The sequence below is a fragment of the Rhineura floridana genome, chromosome 3 (genome assembly GCF_030035675.1).
Source record: "Rhineura floridana isolate rRhiFlo1 chromosome 3, rRhiFlo1.hap2, whole genome shotgun sequence".
NCBI classification, from domain to species: Eukaryota; Metazoa; Chordata; class Lepidosauria; order Squamata; family Rhineuridae; genus Rhineura; species Rhineura floridana.
In genome coordinates this window covers 87839960-87861167 of record NC_084482.1, presented here as the reverse complement: position 1 = coordinate 87861167, position 21208 = coordinate 87839960, and the positions used below count along the sequence as shown (strand labels likewise).

At 41.7% G+C, this 21208-nt stretch overlaps 1 protein-coding gene across 7 annotated transcripts in view; it reads left to right on the top strand.

Annotated features, from left to right (window-relative positions):
• HTR4 (5-hydroxytryptamine receptor 4) overlaps positions 1-21208 on the top strand; it is a 357168-nt gene that overhangs the window by 302480 nt on the left and 33480 nt on the right. The gene's annotated exons all lie outside the window — the stretch shown is intronic.

Genomic DNA, 21208 nt, shown 5'->3' with positions numbered 1-21208 from the left:
CCTAGCTGATTGTGAAGTGTGTCATTTCCTGGCAACCTAAAAGGCAGATGGAGCAGTTCATGTTGGGTGGTCTGAGTTGGCTGTTGTTATGACCAAGAATCGTGGTGTATGGTGCTTTGTACATGGTGTATGTACAAAAGGAAGATATTAAAAGGCTTTTATCACAAAGCAGAACAAATTATAAAACAAAGCAGAATGCTCTCCTCTTAACACCTTGCTTGTCACCCTAGAGCTCTAATGGAATGGACCTAGTAGCTATGCTCACAAAATGTTACTTGAATATCATAGAATAGTAGAGTAGGACAGGGCCCATAAGGCCATTATGTCCAATCCCCTGCTCAACATACAGGAATCCATCTTAAAGCATACCCAACAAGTGGCTGTCCAGCTGCCTCCTGAATGCCTCCAGTGTTGGAGATCCCACCACCTCCCTAGGTAATTGGTTCCATCGTTGTACTGCTCTAACAGTTAAGCATTTTTTCCTGATGTTCGGTCAAAATCTGGCTTCCTGTAACTTGAGCCCATTATTCTGTGTCCTGCACTCTCTGAGAAGAGATCTTGGCCCTCCTCTGTATGGCAACCTTTCAAGTACTTGAAGAGTGCTATCATATCTCTCCTCAGTCTTCTTTTCTCAAGGCTAAACATGCCCAGTTCTTTCAACCTCTCCTCATAGGGCTTTGTTTCCAGTCCCCTGTTGCCCTCCTCTATGTCGCTGCCACAAGGAGTAGATTGAGAAAAAAAGATATGGTTCTTAGTTCTGAACCCTAAAATATAGGGTTCAGAATACATGCTTCCCTAGTGCTTACCTGCTTATATCATGAGCACCTCCTTTTCTGTTAAGGAAATATTCCAAAAACTCAGTATTTCAGGAGAAAAAACGTTTTATTGAAAAGTTGTTTTCAAAAAATGAGAGGACTGCACTGATATTGTCTCCAGTTTTGAATATTTCTCCTAGACCAGGATTCAAGGAATCACCTGAAGACCAGATTGACCCCATTTGTACTTACCTTCTAGTTGGTTCCCATTTACTTTTTCAGTCTTTTGGAACAAAAGGCTGCAAGAAGGTGCAGGAATTCTGAACTCAATACAACTCAAGATAATGCAAGAGAGCAGGGAATCTAAACCTGATAAAATGGTAAAGATAGTTTGGGGTGGGGTGGATATAACATCTACACTAGCGAAATTGTCCATTAGCCAATAGCAATGCTCTCTCCTTAGAAGGATCTAGTTTCTTATTGAATGCTATTTTTATATGGCCCCATACTTCTATATGTTTGAGAAAATTTCTACAGCCCATTCTGTGTGACTGGAACCTTTAAATAAAAAAAAAATTCTGAAAAAAGACTAGCTTGTTAAGAACAGTGGACAATGGAAAGCAGTTAATTCTCAGTATAGCGTTTCCTGTTATGGAGTTAGTTTTTTCCATACAATACCTTGATTGTTTTTCAAAACAACATTCTCTTAGGCTGGAAGAAACTATCCAAAATGACTCAAGAGGACAAGATACCTCTCAGCAAGAAGGGAAATCCAGTGCTATTTTTATACATCCCAAGCTGCTACCATATCTGTATGCCTCAGTTTGTGCTGTAAAGGAGCACCTTGATGCCACATTGGCTTCAAAAGCAGTGGCACTGGGGTCTTCTAGTAACACATAATGGAACCCTAAAAGACTTTATTGCATTTTGAATGCATAACTATGTTTCAAATAAAGCAGGTATTAAGCTTCAATATAAATACCTATTGAAATGAGTTGTGGTTAGAAAATGTATGATGATTTGTAGGAAGTTCATTCTTATTCTTTCAAATGTGTTCTCTTGGTGTTTTCAAAGTTGCTGTTTTCAGAGACTATACCCACTGAGCAATATGTGTAAAAATAAATAATGGGGGAAATGCAAAAGCCACAAATTTGTTGCAGCGGCGTATTGATAGCGTGTGCCAACCTAGTACCCAGTAGGAATAGAACCAGCCGAAAGATACCCACACACAGACCGTTACTTGTTAAGAGTCTTTATTGACAGGATTTCTCTCACAGATACAGACGCGAATACTTTCCTAACACTCCTAACACCCCCCACACCTTGCAGTTTCTCTTTCAAGGCTTTATAGATGTTCTGTTTCATGCCAGCTGCAGCCTCCGACCTTGAGCTGCAGCACAGTGTTAACCCATTACACGTCTTCTCATTTCTGTCTTTCTGGAAAACCAGACACAGAGACTCCTCAGCCGCCTACAGTTTCCACCTTTTCCATAAAGACATGAGCACATACATTTCATTTCTTTTCACAATTACAAGTTAGTTTCTACAGTTAAGGCAAACCTGATTTAACACAATCTAGGTACAGTGTTTCACCATCATCCATTTCTTTGCACCTGTTTGTTTCCTGGCTTGTTACTGCGCCAATCTGAAACCTTTCAGGTGGTTTACCTAGATTCGCTCTTTCAGAGCGTCTTAATGTTACCTGAGGCTCTGTTTCCTCTTTGCCTTTCTCATCCACTCCAGCAAGAGGTCGTTCCTCTTCCTCTTGTTTTATCCCTTGTTCTAGTTCATGTTCTGTGGTTGCATCATGTGAATTGCCTAGTTCAACATACTCAATGTTATCCCAATTCTGTTCCTGTACTTTAATGCTCCTGCTAAGCACCACCCTTCTCTGATTTGGTATCCAGACACGATAATAAGCATTTTGGAATCCCTGAACATTCCTTTTCTGTGCTCTGGGAGCTACCTTCCCATGTCGTTTTCCCTTGGGAATGTGCACCCAGCACTTTGCCCCAAATCTAACAATATGTTGCAGCCTTGGTTTCTTTCCATTGAGTTTCTCATATGGTGTCATTTGAATTGCCCTATGATACAGCCTGTTTTGAATGTAATTGGCATATAATATACACTCTCTCCAAAACGCATTTGGTAACTCAGAGTCCCTCAACATGGCTCTAGTTGCATCCTGCAGGGTTCTATTCTTTCTCTCCGCCAATCCATTCTGAAACGGAGAAAATGGGGCAGTGAAATTTTGTTCTATGCCTTTCTTTGTTAAATACTGCTCTTGTGCTTTACCAGTGAATTCTCCCCCTTGGTCAGAGCGTATTCTTTGGATTGTAACACCATGTTGCACTTCAATCTTTTTCATAAACTGTTCCAGTTTCCCCTCTGCTTCGTCTTTTGCATGTAACAAGTAAATGGTACAAAACCTGGTATAGTCGTCTACAATCACCATAAAATACTTGGCACCACCTTGTGAGCTTTGAAACGGTCCTGCTAGATCAATATGAATCATTTGATATGGTGCATTTGTGCTACTCTCTGCCTCTTTACATATGGGAGCAACTGCGGCTTTGGTTTGATTACATACATCACATTCTACATACTGGTTACACTCCTTTAGTGTCACATCCACACTATTACTGGGTGTTTTCATGATCGTGCCAAAACTAGCGTGACCTAGTTTTCTATGCCATAAATGAATACATCGGTCATGAGGCTTCTTGTTTGCACACATAGTAGCACATCCTTTGGGGTTGAATTGTAAGTAAAACAGTGAATTCCTAAGATACCCCTTCATACAGAGTTTGTCTCCTTTCTTTATCTCACATGTCCCTTGACTAAACGTGACAACATATCCCATTGCATTCAGTTTCTGAACAGACATGATATTGCATTCTAAGCTTGGAACAAACAATACATCAGTCATAATGGTGTTCAGTACACTCAACTTTACAGTTCCCCTCCCCAATACCTGTCTGTGCGTGCCATCCACAAGCACAACATCCTCTTTCGTGGGAAGTGTAGTTTTAAACAAAGTTATGTCCTTCACCATACTGTGGGTAGCGCCTGAGTCTACAACCCATACAGTACTGTCTCTGTTTTCGCTGCTTTTAGTCTTGCAGTTGTCAGCACTTACCAGCTGCACACACGATGGCTTCCTGCCTCGTCCTTTCTGCCTTTTCAACTCACAGTCTCTTTGTAGATGAGTAGAAGAACCACAGAAGTAACAGGCCTTTAGTCCAAACGTTCTTGCTTCTGTGTCTTTGAAGTTTGGCTTTCTGGATTCTCTTTTCTCATTTCTCTCGCTTCCTTCTGCTTCCTTTCGTCTGTCCCACTCCTGGAGCAGTTTGCCCGAGACGTACTCGACTGTCAGACCCTCATCTGGCATAGCTTCCAGCGAGCTCACGATCGGATCCCAAGACGAATTCAGTGAAGAGAGGATGATGTACACTTGCTGCAACTGTATGTGCACCACATTCCTTTCTTGCAGCTCTGCGAACAGCTTCTTTATTTCCAACAAATGAGCAGACATTGTCCCGTCCTCAGCCAGCTTCATCTGATAGAGCCTTCGTGCTAAGTGGATCTTGCTGCTGGCTGTTCTTCTCACATGCACTTCGTTCAACACAGTCCATATAAGCCGCACCGTCGGCTTATGCTGTATAGATAGCAACTGAGAATCATCAGCCACCAAGATGATTAACGCCCTAGCTCTCTCGTCCATTCGAATCCACAAAGCTGGTTGCGGATCCGCCGGTGGGTCGGTCACAATTACCTGCCATAAATCTTCCTTAGTAAGGAACGCTTGCATCCTTAATCGCCAACTGGAATAGTTCCGTTCAGTGAGCCTTTCCAAAGGCATCCCGGCTGAAAGTGAAACTGCCATGCCTGCAGCCACTTCTTCTGAACACTGCTTGACACTATTCCTCCGCCCGACTGGCTTCCACGATTAAGCACCCTTTCCTCAGCACTCTAGCTGGGCAGGCTGGGTAGACTGGCTGGGCCGCTAGGCTGGGTAGGCTGGGTAGGCTGGGCCCATAACCCCTGTTGCAGCGGCGTATTGATAGCATGTGCCAACCTAGTACCCAGTAGGAATAGAACCAGCTGAACGATATCCACACACAGACCGTTACTTGTTAAGAGTCTTTACTGACAGGATTTCTCTCACAGATACAGACACGAATACTTTCCTAACACTCCTAACACCCCCCACACCTTGCAGTTTCTCTTTCAAGGCTTTATAGATGTTCTGTTTCATGCCAGCTGCAGCCTCCGACCTTGAGCTGCAGCACAGTGTTAACCCATTACACGTCTTCTCATTTCTGTCTTTCTGGAAAACCAGACACAAGAGACTCCTCAGCAGCCTACAATATTTTTGTGGGAAGATCCACACACAGCAATGTGGGCAGTTAGCCAGTCTCCTCTTTTTGGTTTCTTCCTGAAAATTTACATTGGTGTTTGAAGCTATCTGGTAATTTACATCAGATTTCTTCTAAATTAATGAAGGTTGGCTATGAACTACACACATCTCTGAACAGTTTTGAACTCTAATTACAGCAAAAAATGTATAAAAGCAAACTTCCAAAATTGTGCCAAAATTTACAGGGGTCTTCCAAGTTCTTCATATATTTGGGCACCGTTTTGAGGATTAACTTTTTTTTTCATGCTATACTGTTGTTGTTTTGCTGTGCTTATTTTTTTGCATGGCGGTCTTACCTTTGCTCATGCCCCAAGTAAAGAGGCAGTGGTGCATCCACTTCTTAAAAGGCCCATTGTTATGGAGTGTAACGATTATAGACCAGTCGGCAACACCCCTTTCTTGGCAAAGGCAGTGAAGGTGATTGTAGAGTACAGTAGGGCCCCACTTTACATCGATTCGCTAATACAGCAGTCTCAATTAGATGCAATTAGACTAAAGCCCCACTCATACGGCGCTTGTTCCACTTTTACGGCGGTTTTCGGGTATCGCGCGCCATTCTATTAAATGGGTTCCACTTTACAGCGGTTTTCGCTTTACAGCAGGGGTCCGGAACGTAACGCGCCGTATGAGTGGGGCCCTACTGTAACTGCAGGCATTCCTGGGTGAGGCTGAGTATCTAGATCCATTACAATATGAATTCAGACCCAGTTTCGGACATAATCAACCTTGGTTGCCTTGATGAATGATCTTTATCATGAGAGACGGGGGGAGTCTGACCCTGTTATATCTGCTTGATCTCAGCAGCCTTTGACACCATTCACCATGGTGTCCTTCTGGACTGACTCAGTGGGATGAGTATTCGGAGGCACCTTTTTACCATGGTTCTGCTCTTACCTTTAGGGCAATGTCCAGGGAGTAGCACTGGGTGAGCTTTCTTTGGTTGCCTGGCACTTGTGTTATGGGGTTCTTCAGAGTACTGTTCTCTCCCCAGTGACATTTAACATCTGCATGAAGCTGTTGGGAGCGGTCATTAGGAGTTTTGGAGCAAGGTGTTACCAGTATGCTGATGACACACCGCTCCATTTCTCTATAACATGTGACGAGGAGAGACTGTGAATGCTCTGGATAGGTGTCTGAATGTTGTAGTAGACTGGATGAGGGCTAGTAAACTGTGTTTGAATCCTGGGAAGATGGAGGTTCTTTGGGTAGGTGGTTCCCAGGAGATAGGCAAGTTAGCTGTTCTGGACAGGGTCATGTCTGGACAGCAGGTCTGTAGTTTAGGGGTACTCCTGGATTCATTTTTGCCACTAGAGCCCAAGTATCCTCTGGGATACTTGGAAGTGCTATGTACCAGCTTGGAGTGCATTTTACAGCTCTGTCTTGTTAGTCAACTATGGCCATTCCTGGATAGGGATAGCCTGACCACTGTAGTCCACGCATTGGTAACCTCAAAGCTGGATTACTGTAATGCCCTGTTTGTGGGACTGCCCTTGGGCCTGGTTTGGAAGCTTCAGCTGGTGCAAAATGCGGTGGCCAGACTGCTGATGGAGACACATGGACAACAACATGTGATGCCACTGTTAAAACATCTGCACTGGTTGCCCATCTCCTACCAAGTCAAGTTCAAGGTCCTTGTATTAATTTACAAAGCCCTGAACAACTTAGGTCCAGGATACCTTAGGGACTGCCCTGAACACTTATATCCAAACTCGATCACTGAGATCATCTGAGCAGTGGCGCTGATTGTTCCTTGAGCTGGCGAGGCTCATCTAACATCAACATGAAATTGAGTCTTCAGTGTCATCAGCCCAGTTCTCTGGAATGCTCTGCCAATAGAGATTCAGCAGACACCTTCTGTTTCACCCTTTATACCTGCTGAAAAACTTTCTGTTCCGCCAGGCTTATGCAGGCAATTAAGAAGATGTCTCTTTGCAATAGCTGACTGTTGTTTTTACTGAATTTTAAATTGATTTTTACTGTACATTTTTTATTTGTTGTAAACTGCTTTGATTTAAAAAAATGAAATAGCGATATACAAATATGTTTATAAATAAATAACCACAGAGAATTTGATATAACTGAAAATGTGAGTCTATGCCCTCTCACTTTCCTGTGAGCATTTGAGAAATTCTGGGATATCATCTAGGAATGTGGGGTGATACAGGCCAGAGATTGCCAATGTGGTGTCCTCCAGATGTTTTGGAGTACAACTCCTGTCATCTCTGACCATTGGCCATGTTGGCTAGTGTGGATGGGAGCTGCAGTTCAAAGCATCTGCAGGGCCCCAGGTTGGCTACTCCTGGTATGAGCAAATGTTTCTTCAGTGGGAAGCCACCAAGAAGTTATTTTGCTACAAAACTGTAAATATAATGTGTGAAATCAGGGACTTTGAACCCCAGGCTCTTTCACTGACGTAGCCTTAACAAATGATAAACAGCAGTCAAAAATGTTTTCTGTTGATAATAACTAAAACTATCTCCAATTTCAGAAGGCATTTATTTCTTATTGTTGAAACTCTCTGATCTTGTAACTGCCATAACCCCCCCCCCCTTGGACTTGGTGTGCTCATCTTCTTGTTGTTTTCTTGTTAAAACATCTTAGCGGGATGGTACAATTCAACCAAGCACATATTATGCAATTTGACAATGACAAGGACAGGCCATATTTGTCAAGTCTTCAGTCACAGCTTTGATTAGGCTTCAACGTAGAAATACATTCAGGTTGCTAAGACAGTATCAGAAATGAAGTAATTCATCTTAGAAGGGAAATAGCTGTACTTAGGTACTAGTTATGATGAAATTATTAACTCTGACAGGCATGGGGGACTGTGGTCTGTAAAGTGTTGCATTATTTTGTAAAAACCATCCAGGTACAGGTTGTAATGACAATGAGAACAAGTTTGACTGTGATTCTGCCAAGCAAACTGTTAGAAGTCAGCAAGCCCACTCTGCTGATAAGATAAATCAACTTCTGCAAGGAACTTATAGAATCATAAAATAGTAGAGGTGGAAGGAGCCTATAAGGCCATCAAGTCCAACCCTCTGTTCAATGCAGGAATCCAAATCAAAGCATTCCCGAGACATGGCTGCCCAGCTGCCTCTTGAATCCCTCCAGTGTCGGAGAATTGGAAACTCCTACCCATCTTAGACTCCTTTTCTCATTAAGGTCACTTGCCATGTTCTGAGTTCATTAAAATCAGCTTTCCTGAGGTCCAGGGTATGTGTATGGCTACTCTCAGCTTTTGCTTCTGTTAAAATCAAGAATTCAAGTATGGTGTGGTCACTTTCCCACAGAGTTCCCATAACTGCCACTTCATCCACCAAATCATCTCTATTGGTTAGAATCAAGTCCAGGATAGCTGATCCTCTGGTTGTTTACTCTACTTTCTGTAGGAGAAAGTAATCTTCCACACAAGTCAGGAATGTTTTGAAGGGGCTGTATTTGTCAGAATTTGTCTCCCAATAGATATCGGGATAATTGAAATCCTCCATTACTACTACATCATGCCTCTTCGAAACATTGGCAATTTGCTTTTCAAAAGTTACATTCTCGTCTTCTCCTTGATTGGGTGGTCAGTAGTAGATGCCAAGCACCATATTCCTTTTATTACTTGCCCCATTAATTTTAATCCAGATACTCTCGGTGGAGCTACCAAGCTCATCTTTCTGTATTTCTGTGCAGGGATATATATTTTTAACATATAGTGTGACTCCACCTCCTTTTTTATTCCTTCTGTTCTTTTCGAACAAGTTATATCCTTCAATTGTTGTATTCCAGTCATGGGAGTCATCCCACCAAGTTTCAGTTATACCTATCAAGTCGTAATTGCTCGCCTGTATTAAGAGTTCAAATTCATCCTGCTTGTTTCCCATGCTCTGTGCATTAGTATACAGACATCGAAGATCACGTGATTTATGGCATGGCTTCCTTACTACATTTTTCTGTTACTGGGCCCTATTAGAGCCAATCTCTCTGTTCCTGTTACTGTGCACAAGCCTTCTTATTTTATTTATTTATAAACAAAACACAAAATTTACACTGATCTTCTTGATTTTTGTGCGTGTGGATTCCAAAGGCAAATCTCCATCAAAAAGGGTCTGAAGGGGGAAAAGGAAATATGAGGGGAGTTGAGTTTTACTTTACAAAGCCATGTGAAGAGAATATTGCTATGTGCATTACAGTGTAAACGTGTGGCAGGGTGCGTGCATGCTAATATTATATTTCATGTTTTCTCAGTGGTATTTGTAGCTTATTGAGAAAGCATACAAAATAGGCATCAGGTGGGTTTATCACAGAATTTCCTTTAGCAAATGCGTTTACTTACAGAGCAATTCAAAATACACTTATGCTGGATTGTGGGGGGGGGTTGGATTGAGAAGAGGGGTCCCTCCCACAGCAAGCATTGCTCTCCCCCCTCTGCCTACCAAAGGGTCGAGAGGCATGTTGGTGGGCTCTTTGCTGGCAGAACCCAACAGAAATTCCTGAAATGGGGTGTTCAGAAGATGGCAGATCTGAGCTGGTCTGGGATCCAATGAATTCTGAGCCAGTCTCACCTTGAACTGGCACAGGGGCTGATCAGCATATACCAAATAGCTATAAATTATTCCCCAACTTTAAATTTCAGATTTTGCTTATTATAGTAAAAAAAGAAAAGAAAACATGTTTATACCCACATAGAAGTTTTGTTCTAAATAGGCTGTTCTTTAATGCAGTATAAATTGCTCAGAGAGTTATTTTCTCTGCAAATGAAAGGACCCACATTTTGCTTCCTAAAATATATTTCAGCCATTATATTATTGTCCTTTGTTTTTAGTTAGGGCTGAGGAATCCCACTGTATTAATTTAGAAATTAAAGGGTTTTTTTTTTAAAAAAACCCTTCATTTTGTAACAGAAAATATCATTTTGGATCAAATGCGTTGAGTCATTTTGCCGCTAAGATGAAGAAAAATCTAAATCCTCATTACTGGTTCAAAGAGAATCTTTTGTTTTTTACAACTACTCTCAACCTTTCTTCTTCTATTGTCTTTCTTCTACTACTACATGACTGATTTTATTCTTTGTCACTCGAGTAGCTGGGGTGATTGATAATACCGCCACTTATATCTTCTTGGAACTGATGTTTTCTCCTCTGACCTTTTCAGCAGCAGCAGGTTTATTTATTTATTTAAAATATTTCTATCCCGCCCTTCTACCCTATAATAGGGCACTCAGGGTGGCTTACAAAAAAAAAAAATGGTTGGATTAGTGGATGCAAACCAATGGTGAATAACCCACTTTGGATCCAGCTGAGTTTGGGATTTATTGAGTTGGCTTCTATTTTACCAATTATTCGGCAAAGTGTTTGAATGGTACCTTCATAATTCCATGTATTTCTAGGTGGGGGAACTCTAGTTCCTTGTTGATCTGGGTTCAGCTTTGGCTGCTTTAATAGCCCTGGTTGATCACCTAGATGCAAAAGGGAGGGTGTGAATGTCGGGTTCTCTTGGACCTCTGCAGCTTTTACCATGAATGATCATAGATTTTTCTAGATCACCTACAGGACTTGATGGGAATTCAGGGCACTGAACTCCAGTAATTCAAATCTTACCTAGCAGGACATTTCAACAATGTTATAATGGATGTCAATTCCTCTTTTTTATGGGATTTGACTTGTGTGATTAACACCTGTATAAACTGAGATGAGAGCATCAGAGGTTTGGGGAATGTGATATCATAAATAATCTGATTACACTCAACTGTAGTTTTTATCATCCAACCAAGGAGTGATGCTGTCCTGAACTAGTTCCTGGTTGCAACAATAGCCTGAATAAGTATTAACAAGATTATGTTGAATCTAGTCAATCAAGAGCTTTCAATGGTTGATGACCCTGAAAATCTAGGAAAGGTGAGATATGCTTTCATAAATGGGATTACACTCTCCCTGAAGGATTAGAAATGCCTGAATGTGCTCCTGCATTTCTTATGTACTCCAGAATGCATGGGTGGCAACACATTAAAAATTAGCTCTTGCTTTGCTGGCTGCACCACTTCCTAGCCACCATTTTTCATGTTATAATGGCTGTCTGAGGTAGGGGTAGCCAGTGTGGTGCCCTCCAGATGTTGCTAGACTACAACTTCCATAATCTCTGACCATTGGTTCTGCTGGCTAGAACTGATGGGAGTTGCAGTCTAACAAGTATCTGGAGGGCTCCGTATTGCCTGTCTCTGGTCTAAGGCAATGTGTGTGTGTTCTCTCTAGAGCTGCCCTTGTAGATTTTTCAGAAGCTGCAGTTTTGCAGGAATATTATGCTGCTTGTGTGGAGCATGCTCTTTTTAATGATATAATTGAAAAAGAGGTTTGTATGTGCACACATGTTTTTGTTATAATGTAATCTGCTGGGCTTTGATCACAGTGAAAGTACAGGATATAAAAAATAAGAAATGTGAATGTGTTGCTTGTTCTTAATTGTACCCTTGAAACCTTTTTGAGGCCTTTTACCACGGTATTATTGAGCACCACTGCCAGGCAAAGCAACACTTGGCTTGTAGTATATAATACACGTCAGTGCTTAAATCTGAAAATGAGAGATCTAAAGACTGAAGCCCACCTGGAAGCTATGCCCTCTCGCAAGGATGTTCCCTCATCCCAGGTATGTAAGGGCAGTCTCACTCTGGCTACTCAGTGGCATAGGCAACAAACGTGGGACATTCACTTTTTTATTATTTCACCTGACTCAAATCTAGGCTGGACCCAAGTAAAAGAAAAAAAAATGGGTTAATGATGAATGATTTGAAACAAGCTGAATTCTGCACATTTGTTTCATTAACAGTTGTGGGCATTCAGCGCCTGTCAATACAAGTTATGTTTATAATAAGTCAAAGGAGGTGTATATTCTCTTTCATGTCTCTTCTAGAGTGCCCGGGACTATGTACATTCTGTTATTCTGCTTTAGCCTTAAAAAGTGCACCATTGTGTAATGGGTGCAGAATTCAGCACTCTGAAGGCTAAATCAGGCTTCTGATACTAGCTGGACTGTGGTGTGCCGTGCATAGCTCTCTGTTCTCCTTCATGTAACAGAATAAATTGTGCTAAATAAAATATATGCAAAAATGCATTGCTTTGCAGCATAGATATACCACACAGAATCCAACGTTGCTTCATTCAGAATTTGAGTTGCATTCGCATAGTGGAATTTCATTCTTTAGCTTGAGGTACATATAGCTAACCCTATTTCACCACTGTGGCTGTTTTAAGAAGGCAAGTTGGGTACTTCCCATATACAATTGCATATCATTTGGAATTCACATAGCCTAGGAACAAAGCCCTGGGTTTGGGTGTTTTCATGTGAAGCTCAATCATAGAGAAGGCTGTATTTTATAATAAGGTAGCATTTCAGATGAATATCAATGTAAAGGTGATGTCACAGCATTGGACTTCATCAGATATGTTTACTACATTTTGCCCTGACTCATCTCTTTATTTATTTATTACCTTTTCTCCAAAGAGCTCAGTCATTCAAATTTCGTGGCTGAGTTAGGATTTGAACCCAGTTCTCCCCCATCCAAATCCATCAAACTAAACTATGCGTGTACCAGGACTGTAAGATGTAGTGTTTTTAACCTAGTGATGACTGCCGCGAAATGCATAGTGGGATCTGGTTAGAGAAGAAACTCAATATTCGAGTGTCGTCTTCTTGTCCCTGAAAGAACTGTTACCACAATTCTACAATTGGGGAAGGGTCGTAGCTCAGTGGAGGAACAACTGTTTTGAATGCGGAATATCCCAGGTTCAGTTCCCAACATCTCCAGGTAGGACAGGGAATGTCCTCTGTCTAGAACTCTGGAGAGCTGCTGCCAGTCAGTGTAGACGATATTACACTAGATCGACTAATGGTCTGACTCTGATTAAGGCAGCTTCCTATCTACAATTATAATTTATCATGCAAAAGACCCACACCATTTGTTCTGATATATTGGTTTGGCAGCACACCAGTGCAAAGAGTAACTAGGATGCTGTTACCAGCAGTGGCATTGGTTCTAGATAGCAGTGCTTGTGGATTCATGACCTATTAACAAACAGGTACATGACAAACCACACAACATACAACAGAATACAAAGAATGAGAAAAAGTTTAATTTCTTAAGGAGATACTGAGGTGGGAACCACAGATATGTTTTTGCGAATCCAGTGAGCATGCTGGCTAAACGTTATTGTGAAAAGGAATATTTTACAGTGCACTGAAGCTGTTAAAATAACGAAGATGATATGCATAACTGCGAACTGGACAGCAGACAAACAAATGTGGTCTTCCTCTTCTGTTAGGGTGCATTTGAAAAAAGAAGAACTTGTTCTGCATTTGTGAAGCTTTGTACTGACTAAATTATGCCAAGTGGTAGCGTATAAGAAATTATTGATCACTGTGATTCTACTGTGTGACCAACAAAATGGAAACTTCTCCATCCATTCATAATACATATTTGGAAGATTAACTTTCTCACAGAGTTGGAAGCTTGCAGATGTTCAGTGCAATCAATGTTGTGCATGTTTTGGTTGCTTTTTTGTTTCCAATCCAGTTCCTGGGATGCTATATCAATAGCTACAAACTTAGCATGCTAGAGCGGCAGACCCAAGGACTGTCCAACTGCTGAACTCTGCCTTCCTGGTGAATCAAGGTGCAGATGGCAGCGCCATTTTCAGAGCTATAAACAGTATAATTGTCATAGCTCTTTGAATGGTACTGCCATATGTACCGGAAAAGCAGCATTTAAATGTGTAAGGGCTTTGGGCCAACTGAATTGCCTTCTTAAGAGTTCTGAAGTGGGCCTGAATGTTATTTTAAACTTTAGAGGATATACTCTAAGAATGTTTTCACCTGTAAAAAGTCTATTTCAATGAGTTGGTCATGCAGACAAGGCACTTTTGATCCTTGGAAAGAGCAGCAACAGTTCAAGGAGAAAATGGCTAAAATCAAAACAAATAACCTGCAGATTGCTTTCTTGAACAAATGTATTTCTGTGGTGAAGTATGTTTCATTGTGTGTGCATGCACACATGCAGATGTTTAAGAGTTCTCTTTCAATAAAGCTACAGAGCAAATCTGTGTTTGAATATGATTTGAAATATTTCCTTTCAGATCTGCATGCATTAGTAGAGGAAGAGTACCCATAATTTGTGCTGCAAAGGCAGAAAAATAAGTAACAAAGACTGTAGTAATGAAAGAGGGAATGATATCGAGAACCATGTAAAAAAAAAGACCACCTTTGAGTATTAAAGAACCATGCAGAATGAAGTCATGTTAGTAAATAACAGCTTTTTGTAGATAAGGGGGAAAGATAAAGAACTTCAATGCACTGCAGACAAACATCTTCAAACAGCATTGTGGTATGGAGCATACTTGGAAATCATGGTCTGCTTTCTCAAATTTAGTTTTGGGTACTACGTTTCAAGAAGTTGTGTTGACCAGCTGTGAGGAACTTGATAGAGCTACAAAACCAAATGAAGGTTAGGGAGAGTACCATTATGGAGAAGATGAAGGGGCGAAGTATGTTTAGCATGGAAACCTGGGCAGGCATTTACAAGTACAGTTTTAGGATTAGACAGTGGCTTTGCTTACCAAGCCTTTGGGTCCCTTCCAATGTGATGTCCTAAGCAGTGACCTCTTGTTGTCTTTCCTCCAGTCTTTGGTGAATTCAAGAACAGGTATCAGCACATAGGGTGGCGAGGCAAATGCTGGGGCCCATGGGGACAGCTGATGCTGCCTTCCGTATTTTTAAGTGAAATAAATAGATGGACCTGCACTGTGAAAAGAAAGCGGGGTGGTGCCCAGAGGCATTTGGGATAATGAAGATGGTGGTGGCTGCAGCTGCTTGTTTCTCTTCCTAGCATTGTGCTGAGGGAGTACCAATGGCAGGAGCTGCATTACTTTCAGTGTTGTTGCACTGAACATAAAAAAAGACTTCTGGATCAGACCAGTGGCTCCTCTAATCCAGCATCCTGTTCACACAGTGGCCAACCACTCATCTCTATTCACCTCTGATAAGCTTTGGGTGGATCCCTCAGGGTGGGTGCTATGGGGGCCTCACCAGACGGCATCTGGCTCAGCCCCCTCAAACCTGGCCCTATTTAAGCCTTCTGCCTGGTGCCACCTGGAATTATTTTTGTACCCAGCACAGTATAACCCAGTACTGGCGAGCCTGTGGCCCTCCAGATGTTGCTGGACCCCCAACTCCAGCCAGTATAGTCAGGGGTCAGGGAGAGTTGTACTCCAGCAACATGGCTCCTGATTCAGTTTGCTATTATTTCCTTCAGCCCATCTTACAAGCTGCAGGCTGCTGCCAGTAAACTGTCTGGGCACACCCACATGGACTGGTGCATGCCAAGGGCAACCCCATTCATAGCACTCATAATTCAACGAAGAGGGACTGTTACTCAGTGCTTGTGCGCATGTATTGCACGAAGAAGGTCCCAGATTCAATCCCTGGCACCTTCAGTTTTAAAGTGATCAGGTAGGAGGTGATGCAAAAGACCTGTGCCTATGATTGTGGAGAGCAATTGTTTGTCAGAGAAGTCAGTGCTTGGCTACATGGGCAAATTGTCTGACCTGGCATGAGGTTGATTTCTATACTCCAGTGTGTGAATTTCCTCATGTTCTCTGCTGTAGTTTGTGATAGGCATGGCTGGCTTTTCTGCCTACCACATTATGCATCAGAGAGAACATGAAGCATACTTTTCTCTGCCTTTCTCCAAATGTCACTGTCTCTCAATGCCAGCCATAATTTAAAAAAAAAACTTCTGTGGTTGCTTTGTTCATCTACCATGCTGCTCACTTTGTTTGCTTTTTTGTGCATTACAGTTCCTGATCAGGGGAAATAAAAAATATATTAACAAGCTACTACCGGTGAGCAGTTAATTCACATATAAAATGACATTTTGTTTATTTCTTTGTATATCTTGGCTCGGGGAATAAAATGCAGTAGGTGATGTCAAATCTTCCTCGGTTCTCCATTTTGACTTTCCCTTTTCAGATGAAAGCCAGTTCTAAGATGCTGTCTTCCTGTTTGGCCAATCTGCATGGACTTTGCCTACCACTAGTTTTTAGGCTACTTCCTTTCTTTCCTTTGGTGTTTGATCAAAGATCACCAGCACTGTAGGGCCCCACCCCCCAAAAAACCAACTGCAAGGATATAACAATTTGTGCCAACACAGCCATTGTCCCTGTTTACTTCTATAATGACCCGAGCTTTGCCTCAAAGCATCATTCAAGTTGTGAAATTTCTGGCTTAATGTCATCCAGCAACATCTGTAACCACTAGTCAGATACAAATGTCAATCCTCATTTTTCTTAAATTTGTTCTGCAATTGACAGTCTTCTCCTGTCAGGTCTGATTATGATCAAGCCTACACCAGTGTTACAGAGAGTTCTCTATGAGAAGGCTTCAGCTAGACTACTTTGAACTATCAAGATGGATACCTTTGTCAGGATGTTGTACTTAAAATTGTAAATACTGTCATTTAATGCTTCATTAGTCGGTAAACAAATTCCAGAAGAAGGTTTTGTTTTATTCTGTTTGATCATGTCAGTGGAGGCTGGTGTAACCTCAACCTGGTGGGGTGCCTCTGAGGTTACACGAGTGGAGCCTATGAGGTCCCCATCTTCCCTCCTTGTAAAGAGATAGTGGGTACTTAAGCAGTACAGTTCTACAAATATTTAGCACCTTAAAGTGTCTTACCTTGGTTCAGAAGGGGTCTCTGCAGTCACAGTTGCAGTCATTGATCCTTCTACGCACACATGCACGCACACACACACACGTTTACTATGTCTTGCTGGTCCTGATTGTTGAGAGTAAAGCACCAACACATGTTGCAAGTGACCTGAACCAGTGAGGGGTGACAGACAGAAAGGCAATCTATTCTTCCCTCTGCACATTTCTCCTCTAAAATGTTGGTTGTTTCTGTAGGCTTTGCTCCTCCCCTTCCTTCTCTTCCTGTCTTTGTTCTAAGTTAGGTTGCAATCCAATACATCTACTCAAAGGTGAGCTCCATTGGGTTCAATGGGACTTACTCCCAGGAAAGTATGTATTAGATTGCAGCCTTAGTAATGGCTCCCTGAGTGCAGGCCACATGACTACTTCAGCATGTATGACTTTACATCTTTGTAGTAATAAACCTTACGTTTCTTTATTCTTTCAACCACCAATCTTAACAGACTAGTTATTTCTGCATTCTTCTGCACACCAAAAACTCTGATTGTGGAAATACGGCTGTTTTCTAAGGCACAAGAACCCTGTTTTCCCCAATGCCAATCCTAAATCATGTGGAATAGATGCTTTCTCCCTTTCATGTTTGTGGGTCCTCTTTATTCAGTAAGAGATGGTTTTCTTCAGTTATGTGTTTGTGTTTGATTTTGGATCCCTACCCCAAGAGGTTTCTGGTCCTGTCAAGACATTTGTTAGAGGAAGAAAATTGTTTACATTTGTAATTAATTTAGTATAACCTTAATTATCCTAAAACTTTTGGATATCCTCTCCCAAAAAAAGCAAAGGTTTGGAAATTTGGGGATAAGAAGTGGTCTATAGTTCCCACCTATCTGAACAGGATTAGGCTTTGCATGTTAAGGTTTGTGTTGACTTTGAATGTAACAATGGTGAGAAGTGTATGGAAAAGACAAGCTTGATTTTAAAACATGTTTTATTACTGATTATGATTATCTAGTTGTATTACTGATCTTAGTAAGCTACTCTGGAAACTTTTTTAAGCTGAAGAATGGGATAAAATGCTTTTATTTTCTCTCAGTTGTATAGTATGCAAAATTAAAATCTTCATGTTTCACGATAGTGGGGTTTGTTTGGGTTCTTGAAACAATGAGTTGTATTCATGAGTTAGCAAAAATAAAAACAAACTGGAGTCAACAAACCAGAAAGAAGAAAACTCTATTTAAAAGACCCCTTTAAAAGAGGGTTGGAATCCCTTTGAATATAATACTGGATCAAGCCAAAGGTCAATCTAGTCCAATCTTGCTTCCTACAATGGAAACTAGATGAGGCCCACAAACAGTCCACAAGTAACCCCACCCACAATCTCCCTCTCTCAACCTTGCCACTTGCATTTAATAGAGGCCTTAAGAATTCTCTCTCCTCCCCACCAAACAAAGCAATGCACACAGACTCATCTACTCTTCCCCCACCCTCCCCTTACAGACCTCAGGAAAGAGCCAAGAAGGGAGCCAATGCTCAAGCAAGCATCCCCTCTCTCGCACACCCATAAATGGAATGCTAGCTACCATTCTCCCCACTCCTAGTACAATAAAAACAAAGAGCTCACCTCCTCACCCAAGGAAACCTGTAGCTGATTTGTCTCAATCAGTTCTCTCCTTTCTCATACACATAAATTAAGTAAAATCAGTGGCTGCTGCTACATCTATTTGCTCAGCAGCTAGTGTTCTAAAAATGAGAGAAGGGAATGCCTGGCAAGGCGCAGACTCAGAAACAGCAGCCAACACTCAAAGGAAGAACGATTGGCTGGAGAAGGACAGAAACAAGCCATCCCTCCTCTCTGTTTATTTTCTGAGTCTTTCGATATGAGTGAGTCCATTAGCTATTTAGAGAAAAGATGTGGGAAGGGAAAAATGAAGAAGTCCGTTCTGTCCTGCCTAATGAAGCTGTCTCTATTAGTGCTTGGTTTTTTAACTTTTTCCCTCCCAGGAGACAAAGGGCAGAAGGATCTTCTACTAGGAAGGTGCTCAGTCAATGGAAATGTATTAATATTGCCGTGGCTGTCAGTGAAAGATTGGCTATGGCTTTGGAGGTTTTGAGGGGAACAGAATCTTGGGAGGGCTACATCCTACTTTGCCCTTCAGAGCAGCCTGTCTTGAATAATATACTTCCCATCTCCAAACTGCCAGAGATAGTAATGAGTTGGTCTAATGATGTTGAAGCTACACTGTATTTTTACCTATACATTTCAAATTCACCCAGAATCTGTTTTTCCTGGCATATATGGGAATGGTGGCTCTTCCATAGGTGGGTTTTGTCCCCCTGCATTGAGTGGTAATTTATTGTTTGCTTGGCTCACCATACTTGTTTTAGGCACATCTGAAAATTGTGATCTTTGGAAACAGTCTGTTTTGGCAAAATTGGATTATATGGCTTTGTTTCAACTCTCAGTTCTATAACATCAGTGAAGCTAGTGACTTTTTATAGAATAAGGAGTAATGAACTGGTGATTCTTACAGGATACAATGATGGTGATTTCATGAATGTGTGGGATAAAGTCCTTAGAGCATGGGTGCAATCTGCAAGTCTTATGACAGTATCTGCATCTCTTTGTCACATGCATATAGAAGCATACTCTGCATGAAGAACAATTAACCATTATTAATCACTTCAGGCGGACAGGAGGGCAATAGTTCCTATCCTGTCCTTCTGTGTACCCTGCAAACCAATTAACCCCTTTAGCTGCTGGATTAAAATATTGTGAAAAGTGCTGTTCCTAAAGATAGCACAATGTGTTGCTATAATTAAATGAAGAAATGACTGAGATCAAGAGATTGCCTGAAGTACTTAATTGGAACTAATTAGGCAAAGTGATTTACAACAGAGGATGGAAGTGAGCAATGCAAAAGGCTCTCATTGGCTGTAAGTTACAGCTGTGACAAACTGATTCATAAAGATGCATATCCGGAACAGTCTGTTCAGTAACACACACTCTTTCCTCATAAGAACATAAGAACATAAGAAGAGCCTGCTGGATCAGGCCAGTGGCCCATCTAGTCCAGCATCCTGTTCTCACAGTGGCCAACCAGGTGCCTGGGGGAAGCCCGCAAGCAGGACCCGAGTGCAAGAACACTCTCCCCTCCTGAGGCTTCCAGCAACTGGTTTTCAGAAGCATGCTGCCTCTGACTAGGGTGGCAGAGCACAGCCATCATGGCTAGTAGCCATTGATAGCCCTGTCCTCCATGAATCTGTCTAATCTTCTTTTAAAGCCATCCAAGCTGGTGGCCATTACTGCATCTTGTGGGAGCAAATTCCATAGTTTAACTATGCGCTGAGTAAAGAAGTACTTCCTTTTGTCTGTCCTGAATCTTCCAACATTCAGCTTCTTTGAATGTCCACGAGTTCTAGTATTATGAGAGAGGGAGAAGAACTTTTCTCTATCCACTTTCTCAATGCCATGCATAATTTTATACACTTCTATATGTCTCCTCTGACCCGCCTTTTCTCTAAACTAAAAAGCCCCAAATGCTGCAACCTTTCCTCGTAAGGGAGTCGCTCCATCCCCTTGATCATTCTGGTTGCCCTCTTCTGAACCTTTTCCAACTCTATAATATCCTTTTTGAGATGAGGCGACCAGAACTGTACACAGTATTCCAAATGCGGCCGCACCATAGATTTATACAACGGCATTATGATATCGGCTGTTTTATTTTCAATACCTTTCCTAATTATTGCTAGCATGGAATTTGCCTTTTTCACAGCTGCCGCACACTGGGTCGACATTTTCATCGTGCTGTCCACTACAACCCCGAGGTCTCTCTCCTGGTCGGTCACCGCCAGTTCAGACCCCATGAGCGTATATGTGAAATTAAGATTTTTTGCTCCAATATGCATAATTTTACACTTCTTTATATTGAATTGCATTTGCCATTTTTCCGCCCATTCACTCAGTTTGGAGAGGTCTTTTTGGAGCTCTTCACAATCCCTTTTTGTTTTAACAACCCTGAACAATTTAGTATCGTCAGCAAACTTGGCCACCTCACTGCTCACTCCTAATTCTAGGTCATTAATGAGCAAGTTGAAAAGTACAGGTCCCAATACCGATCCTTGAGGGACTCCACTTTCTACAGCCCTCCATTGGGAGAACTGTCCGTTTATTCCTACTCTCTGCTTTCTGCTTCTTAACCAATTCCTTATCCACAAGAGGACCTCTCCTCTTATTCCATGACTGCTAAGCTTCCTCAGAAGCCTTTGGTGAGGTACCTTGTCAAACGCTTTTTGAAAGTCTAAGTACAGTATGTCCACTGGATCACCTCTATCTATATGCTTGTTGACACTCTCA